This window comes from Thermobia domestica, unplaced genomic scaffold (genome assembly GCF_964235325.1).
Source record: "Thermobia domestica unplaced genomic scaffold, izTheDome1.hap1.1 HAP1_SCAFFOLD_609, whole genome shotgun sequence".
Taxonomy (NCBI): Eukaryota; Metazoa; Arthropoda; class Insecta; order Zygentoma; family Lepismatidae; genus Thermobia; species Thermobia domestica.
Window position 1 is genome coordinate 98,258 of NW_027656319.1, and position 9,332 is coordinate 107,589.

Genomic DNA, 9,332 nt, shown 5'->3' on the forward strand with positions numbered 1-9,332 from the left:
ATTAAAAATGAAAATGTTGCTAAGTGAATTTTATTAATATTTTCTGTTGCGTGATATAGGAAGTGAGTGAAATATTGGAGGAATATAGTGTGCGTAGCAGATGATGTGCAGTGGCTTTGGATCGCCTGTGATAAGGTAAGGCATTTGCTATTTTAATTAACGCATTTTATATACTGTAATCCTAATTATTTTTATGTGAATGTGCTTACTACTTGTGTATTCAGTGGGACCGATGTTTTAATATGTATGGTCAAGCAGTGTCGAGCCTGGTCAGTGTGTGGATAGGTGACCATTTTTTGTAAATCGATAACATTTAACTTTGTAAACACGGATGAAGTAGAAGTATATTTATTTTATTTTTTACCTCAAATATGTAGGACACTTCTCCTTTGTACATCAATTATTATTATTAGTTCAACTTGTTTACAAGTTAAATGAAAAGAATAGTCGTTATCGTGTGATGATTGTGCTCATTAGGCTAAAGAAGACTCGTGATAAGAAAGAAAAGAAGAACGGTGCTCAAGTTTCGTCACAGCATATTCTCAAAAATTTACAGGCAAAATTCAGTGTTCTGCATGAAAAGGCATATTTGTACGAAAAAAAAAAATTCTGCAGACGACAGAATTAAATAAAGTAATACACATGTATTTTAGAGTTACTGGTGTAAAATCATTACAAGTGCTTTGCCAGGTGGCCAATAAAAAGCACGAATACTATTTAAGGGAGCCAAAACAGGAGAAAGCTGGGGGCCTGAGCGATAGCAAGAATGTGCGTCCAAAGTGAACAGGAGCGAAGGCGACGCGGGTATACGTATAAGCAAGGGTAGTGGAAACCAGTTAGTTTTCGAGTTTCAATAGCACTTGTCATGCATCCATACTAGTAGCGCCCCGCTTGTAAACATTAAGTACACTATGCAAGAATACACCGCCGGTGGAAAATAGTACCTAATACAGTTATCTTTCATATATACTGACTTATTTTACAGTAGTAACCCAACACTAGTAAACGTAAAATAAAAGTGTATAACTTTATATTTAATTCTATCGCCTGGCTTAGTTTTTCACCTGTAAGATGTACTTATTTAGAGCAAGTTTCTTAACTAGCAAATTAAACCGAGAACCACAGCAACCATATATATATTCTTATGATGTACTTTTCTTTGAGTGGTGTTCTCTGTCTATTGAATAACATTTTCTCAGTTTAATGCTAGCAAAAAACAAAACAAAATCAAAGTGTTTCTATATAAATTTAGTTCACCGTGTTGTAATATCACATGGAATTGAAAAACGAATAGTCGAACCTCTGCTATCTCGATCAAACTTCTCAGGATGATATACTGACTTACCGCAGAAGTTCGACTGAATACGTTTCTCAGTTCCATGGGAGAACCTGGAGAAGCAAAAGCCTGCGCAACGGAAAATACTAAATAAACTTGTAGAGCAGGTCAAGATGTATCATCATGCCAAGTTTCATTCAGATCAGAGAAGTTTGGCTGCAGCCATTTTCATTACAAAGCACAAAATGGATGGTCCCTAACCTCGAGAATCTTCACAATTGTCGACGAGTTGAACTGCACTCATCTGATCAAAATCAAACTTAAAATGACAGTTCACTTTCAACTGTTAAATAATATGATATGCAGGCTTCTGCTTTCCTAGTTACAGTCTATCCACTGTGGTATGCATATTAGTACAAATGTGAGAGTGCATATTTATTAAAGATTTGCTTCAAAAAGCGATGAAAGACATAGGCATTGCCGCGGGCGGTGATAACAAGATGCCGGAAAACGAACAAGCAGAAAGAATATGGGCTGAAGAAGTGTAAACGACGACGCGGCGGCCCGTAAAGGTGTTGCCGTCCTATTAAATGAATAATATCAAAAGAAAGAAAAAAAAAGTAAAAAATTTCGCGCTCGTAATCAAGACAGAAAGCAACTAAAGGAAATCTTTGTTTTACGTCCCACGTTATGCCGCTTAGGCTAAAAGAGGCGCTGATTATGAGAAATGATTGAAATGGTGGTGGAATGAAGAAAGTGGGAGGAAACGGGAGAACCCCGCGGTAACCCACCGCACATAGTTTTTGTCCACCATAAAGTTAACTTGGCGGGGGCTCAAGACAGAAAGACGGTTGGAAAAACAAATAAACGATGTTGCATCCCGTAAAAATGTTCGCGACCTATGAAATCAATATTTTTTCTTAAAGAAAAAAAAGAATTAAAAAGAGAAAAAAAGGTCAAAATTTCGCGCTCGCTTCGCTCGCGATCAGCAGAGAAAAGAGGACGTGACGCACCCCTAAAAGTGTTGGCGACCGATTGAATAAATATTGTGGGTAAAAAAAAAAAAAAAAAAAAAAAGTCAAAAATTTCGCGCTCGCTTCGCTCGCGATCAGCACAGAAAGAAGGACGTGACGCGCCCCTAAAGGTGTTGGCAACCGATTCAATACATATTGTCGGTAAAAAAAAAAAAAAAAAAAAAAAAAAAAAAACGCTCGCTTCGCTCGCGATCGACATGAAAAAGGCAACGACGTGACGCCCCGTAAAATTGTCGGCGACCTATTCAATCAATATATTCGGTTGAAAAACAAAGTCAAAAGTTTCCCAATCGCTTCCCTCCCGATCGACATAAAAAAAAAGGCAACCCCTTCACCTCTCCTTATGCATTCATCAGTAAACATACAACCATAGATCACAATACCACTCACATCACCTATCAGTTCTCCACGTCCATCAAGATCCAATCATCGCCCTGGCCCTTTATGATGATACACAACATTACATGTTATTGTGTGCATTGCCCCGCGTTACAATACATGACCAAAAAAAAGAGAAAAAGAGCTGCACTGCCTTCAGTGTAGACATGTTCGTATTCGTAGAAAATGATTTTAGGTACACGATAGTACAGTAATCTATCTTCACATGCTTCACATGTGAACGATACCTACACATGAAGAGGGCTCCCGAGGTTTCCTTTTCCAATAGGATGGAGCTCCACCACACTTGCAGAATGACGAGAAGTTATGTTAATAAATATATCCCAGAGTGTTTCGTAACTCGCCCTTGGTCCTAATGATGAAGCGTTCTTCAGATGGCCCCGATGTCTCCACACATGATACTATGCGACTTCTTTTCACGAGGCTCTCAAAGATCACGTTTGTGTCCTAACATTCTCTGCAGATATGACACAGCTGCGATAGCGGATCACAGAAGCCTTTCCTCTCCTTACAAGAGACGTGTTCATTCGAGTATGTGAGTAATTCGACTATCGATTAAATATCTCCCGTGTCACGATAGTAGTCACTTTCAATTCTTCTAACGAAGGTAAGAAAAAATGCTATACAAACTTCCTTTCGGTATATAAAGGATTAGGGGCCCAGAGAATATTTTCTTTCAAGAGGATACATTCTTTTTCGAACACCCTGTATATAGATCCTCTAATTATAACTGCAAACAAAATGTTGATTTTGCAATTGCTTCCATGAGAGAATATTCTGTGCACTTTCTTTCTGAAGGGCCGGGCCTAAACGTTTTCCTTAATCATTAAATTTAGTAGTTATCTACAATTACATAGTTTTCCATTGTTCTCAAAATAAAGATTTTTCTCTATGAATTGTTGAATGTTGCTAGGGATATTGAAGTAATTCTTTTTAGTGTTTTTTTCTTTACAATAATGTACTGAACGCCTGCATTAAGGAAGTTCGTGTGTCCATCTTGCAAAATGTTTCGTCTTTTTTCATGCCCACTAAGGTAAATATTCATTTTGCTCTTTTCTCTGTATGCAAACCACATTTCTTAAAGGCAACATTTTCATACAAATGTAGTACTAAAAACTTCTAATTGGCAACATCTGGGCTGCGAAGAGGAAAAAGAAAGAAATCTCGTACGTATTCGCGCGCAATTCGGAATTAGCCAATGAAAAGCACAAAAGCGGCCACCATCTCTCTCTCTTTCTTATTAACGGTTTTGTACTTTCTGCAGTTCTATCAGTGCTGCTAACCTCTTACTATATCATTGAATATGTATGTTTAGATATATATATATATATATATATATATATATATATATATATATATATATATATATTTTTTTACAAAAAATCATACTACTACGGAATAATATTAAATGCCTTTAAACCCTCATTTCTGTTTGCACTTTCTGTTACACTACCTTCCCCGAACTTCTTTCAAGTTATTAAGTGCAGAACGGGGAGTTATACATATTTACTTGCGCTTTGACAATATCTGCACATTGTGTAATAATAGGAGACGTATAAAATAAAACTATATACTAATACGTATATATATATATATATATATATATATATATATATATACAGTACACATTCCACTATCCGAGGCTTTCCTTTTCTTTTCTTGCTGACGATAAATTACGCTTTTAGAAATGTTGTCTGAAAACAATAAGAATATGTGCAAAAAATACAATCAGAGGTAGAGGTCTTTAACAGGAAATAAGCAAGGGAGTTGAAAAATTTTTTATGCATGTAAAAAATATAGACATGAACCAACTTGTGAAATAAAAAGACCAGAAAACTACTCTTTCTAAATTATGTGTAAACTTTTTACCGAAAACGAAAGTTGCACGAAAGACTTTTTGTCCGTTTTTTGGCCTCCGGTGCTTGGGGTCCCTGATTCAATCCCAGCTCGTGCCGTGTGAACTTTGTCGTGCATAAAGACCGTGCTCATGGGTTTTCTCGGGTTTCTCCCGTTTCCTCCCACTTTCTTCATTCAGTACTCATCATCACCGTCTCCTTTAGCGTAACCGGTATAAGTATGCGACGTAAATCTAAATATTTCATTTCATTTCCCTTTTCTGCTCATACTGCTGATTATGCGCGATTATGCCAACATCCAACTCCGCGGATAATCGTGCGATTACTGTATATACAACTAATACAGATACAACTAATTATATTATCAGTTACAGTATCGGTTTTTATTTACTAATTTGCCTCACTTTATTTGCATCCCTGCAGTAAATAATTCTTATCGATAATAGTTAAAATGTATATTACATTTTAGTGCTTCACGACTGAATGATCATCTGCCTTACGTTATCTCGCAGCTGAAGAGAATGCTACACTGAAAACTACCTTGCGTTATAAAGGGTAAGTGAAACATATCTTAAAAATATCTTTCATACATTTCATTGTGTACATTAAAGAATGTAAGTTTGCCTTTTTCCTGTAATCAATACTTAATAAAGGATTTATTTTTATTTATTTATATACAATTTCATACGTGGTTCGTGATAGTAAACTCGATAGGACACAGTGGCACTATGAACATCCGAATCACTCATCATTCGAACATTCAAATATTTATTCGAATATTAGTATATTCCAAGTAATGTTAACGACGTTAATATGCTTGCCTTTATAGTTAATAATGTCAATTCTTACTTAAAACATACTTCCTTAACAGGACATTGAAGAAAAGGTAGTTGCCAACGGCCATACCATGCTGAATATACCGGTTCTCGTCCGATCACCGAAGTCAAGCAGCATCGGGCCTGGTCAGTACTTGGATGGGTGACCGCCTGGGAACACCAGGTGCTGTTGGTATACTTTTTCTAATTTTGTTTTTCACAAAGACGAATATTCTCACATCGTTCACCACGATAATTTCGTAATCATGCATTACTTAAAACAATTAGCAACGCTTTCCACGCGCTGGTCTTTTTGAGTATTCACCGACAAACCTACGTAGCTACAATAACTCACTCGAAGCCATATGCATTCGCCAACGGCCATACCATGCTGAATATACCGGTTCTCGTCCGATCACCGAAGTCAAGCAGCATCGGGCCTGGTCAGTACTTGGATGGGTGACCGCCTGGGAACACCAGGTGCTGTTGGCATCTCTTTTTCAAATTTCATTATCCTTCAAGTACGAAAATACTAGAAACATTAATTTTATAGTACTTTCAAGAGATAATTTATCAACATTATTTCATAGCGATTAATCGATATTCTAAGCGTTATACCCACTATTTCTTACACTAACAGCCTGTTTATTTGCACGGCACATTAAAATAACCTGATTTCCGATCCGTGTGCACCTACTACTATACTTAACACGGAATGTATTACCACTTTTTAAAAGTAAATTATTATGACTAAGTGTAGATCTCCGGCGAGTAAATGCCTTTCGTATACAAGCACGACACATCTCCGCTATGTGCTTTACTTTTTTACTAACAGCATATAGAAATTGGATTTCAAGGTGTTTCTACATAACAGAATGAAGCAAATTTCGTGATTTAACTCTTTCGAATAATGTGTTGGTCCTGACAAGGACCGTTTGAAATGAAAAATCTTGAAGAAGATTTTTACTTAGAGCTTGTGTACTTGGTAACAGCCTTCGTACCCTCACTTACAGCGTGCTTGGCAAGTTCACCAGGCAAAAGAAGGCGCACAGCTGTTTGGATTTCCCGGCTGGTGATAGTTGACCGCTTATTGTAATGGGCCAAACGAGAAGCTTCAGCAGCAATACGCTCGAAGATGTCATTAACAAAGCTGTTCATGATACTCATAGCTTTGCTAGATATGCCAGTGTCAGGATGCACTTGCTTCAAAACTTTGTAGATGTAAATGGCATAGCTCTCCTTCCTCCTCCTCTTCTTCTTCTTATCTCCCTTGGAGATATTCTTTTGGGCTTTACCAGCCTTCTTTGCAGCCTTTCCGCTAGTTTTTGGTGGCATGATGACTCACTCGTTCAGCAAAATTAGATGTGTCCGCCGATTTATCGACTTCATTTAAATTACAGTACGTGTTTCAATTCGCGCCAACTGCCTTGCTTTTCATTTGATGCACTCGGGTGCACGCTTGAAGTAGTAACAAAACTGACTTGATTCATGGGAGGCCGCATCAGCGTCGGGAAATCAGTGAGGAATGAAGGCACTTACTCGCGCTTCAAATATGACAACCGAAAAACGTGTAGTGCGTCTTCGCCTACGTACAGGTCTTTCTTACAATTATGAACGGGAGATACCAGCGGATCCCAGACAGTTCAATACGTTAGATATTTGGGACTGTGAAGACACGTGCGCCTGGTGTTCAGGACCGCACCCCCGCATACATCATAAGGCAGTCTATGGTGACCCTACAGAATCATCCAGTACTAACTCACCAGCTCCCTCAGTACAGCAGAACTCACCAGATTACAGTAAAATGGCTCTCCAAATGATACAATCTGTGTCTCAGGGGAACTCCACCCCCTCTACCCCAACCAGCCAACCAAGCTCAGATGCACCAGATGCGGACTTTCACTTACCAAAGAAGACTTGCAAACCATCTGCCGAACCTGTCACTCCGGTTCCTATCTCAAACAAATTTGCGGCTCTTACAGGAGCCAACACCGACCCAGAACCGATGGATGCTACCAACGAAACATCCAAAACTTGGATGTACATCTATAACTGCCCCTATTATCGGGGCTACGAACTCATAGCCAAGATGCAGCGGAAGTGTAAGGAAACCCCCACCTTTCGCTTTATGAAAGGCTTCATCAAGATCAAGTGTAGTCTGCAGGAAGACTTTTCTGTTATACAAGAAATTTGTTCAGAAGAAAAGCTTGAATACGCAACGGAAATTCAGAAAAAGATTGACGTCGTCAAGGCAGTGATTCGTCATTTGCCACTTGACACCAATGTTGATGCCATCATTTCTGAACTGAAGGACAAAGGTTATCCAGTCCTTTCAGTCACCCAACTATCTAAACGGAACATACAAGACCCGTTGGGGAAAACTTTCTTTCCCCTTTTCTTAGTGACAATGAGGAAAACCTTGCGAGCCACAACAATTTTCAAGGAAGACCTACTACTTCACATGAAGATCCGCATTGAACCATATCGTTCTAAAGCTTATTTGCAATGCTACAAGTGCCAACGTTTTGGCCACGGCCAAAGCACTTGTAATGCACAACCTCGCTGTGTCAAATGTGCCGGTGCCCACTGGACTTTTGAGTGCAACAAACGAGACTCGCTTACGCCTGCTAAATGCGTCAATTGCACGGGAGATCACCCTGCAAATTACTCAGGATGTCCTAAAATTCAACGCCTACTCCAGGGGAAAACCAACAAGACCGCTTCTTCAGAAACAACGCCGACTCCCACGACACAACCAACCACGAAGCCTACCAAGCCTTTTTCTAGTACAGACGACCGAACCGCATGGCCTTCTCTTCCAAAGAAAGATACATCTCCTTCAGCATCCGAAGACACTGCTGCCAATTCCTTAAAGGACCTTCTTCAACTCTTAAAGGACTTTGAACTCCTCAAATTACTCCCTCTCCTCAAGAAGTATATGCCGAAACTGAAAGAAGAACAAGACATTTTCAGCAAGCTGTCAATCTTCATTGACATGCTTAGTGAATTCTTCAATTAATCACGATCTTTTCATGCATTCAGGACCACACCCTTATGAGGGCCACTCCAGGCCGCCTCATTGGTCATCGCTGCTGCCAATCAGGACTCATCTCAGCTTCCAGTGCTAAAACTCTATCAACAGCAACGACCGGACTCACAGCTCCCCAGGCATTATACAGGACTTTTACCAGACTTCACATTCCCTGGTGATCAGCGACAGTTGCTGATTTGGACATCACTTCACATGCCGTCACTTCAAATGGATAATCATCTCCTATAAGAGGCAGGGGCTTACAGCCCGGTACTCAAACTCGACCAAATTGTCATGTTAACCTGTGGACCTGTGGACCTGTGGAGGCCGCAATTTTTCCTCTCATCTTATTACGAAAGAATATTGAACAATGTCTGGTCGCGGCAAAGGTGGAAAAGTCAAGGGAAAGAGCAAGTCCCGCTCCAGCAGGGCTGGCCTTCAATTCCCAGTAGGCAGAATCCATCGTCTTTTGCGAAAGGGTAACTATGCCGAACGAGTTGGTGCTGGCGCTCCCGTGTATTTGGCTGCAGTCATGGAATACCTGGCAGCTGAAGTTCTTGAGTTGGCAGGCAACGCTGCTCGTGACAACAAGAAGACTAGGATTATTCCACGTCATCTGCAGTTAGCTATCCGTAACGACGAGGAATTAAACAAGTTGTTGTCTGGAGTTACAATCGCTCAGGGTGGTGTTTTGCCCAACATTCAAGCTGTACTTCTGCCCAAGAAAACTGAGAAGAAGGCATAAATGTAAGACCTATATCTCATACAAATCGGCCCTTATGAGGGCCACAAACCCCTTTATAGAGGAGATTTACGATTGAAATGAATTGTTTTCGATATACAGACTCATCAAAAGTGTCTGAGATAGTTGCTTAGTTTCATTCGAAATTCTCGCTGCTATTCGATTAATTAGTATATGTG

The 9,332-nt window shown here is 39.6% G+C and overlaps 2 non-coding genes across 2 annotated transcripts; both read left to right on the forward strand.

Annotated features, from left to right (window-relative positions):
* Positions 1-5,457: 5,457 nt before the first annotated feature.
* LOC145677103 (5S ribosomal RNA) lies at positions 5,458-5,576 on the forward strand. The gene has a single exon (XR_014129631.1). It is a non-coding gene; the product is annotated as a 5S ribosomal RNA (ribosomal RNA).
* Positions 5,577-5,753: 177 nt separating this feature from the next.
* Positions 5,754-5,872, forward strand: LOC145677108 (5S ribosomal RNA). Its single transcript, XR_014129636.1, has one exon. It is a non-coding gene; the product is annotated as a 5S ribosomal RNA (ribosomal RNA).
* Positions 5,873-9,332: the final 3,460 nt, after the last annotated feature.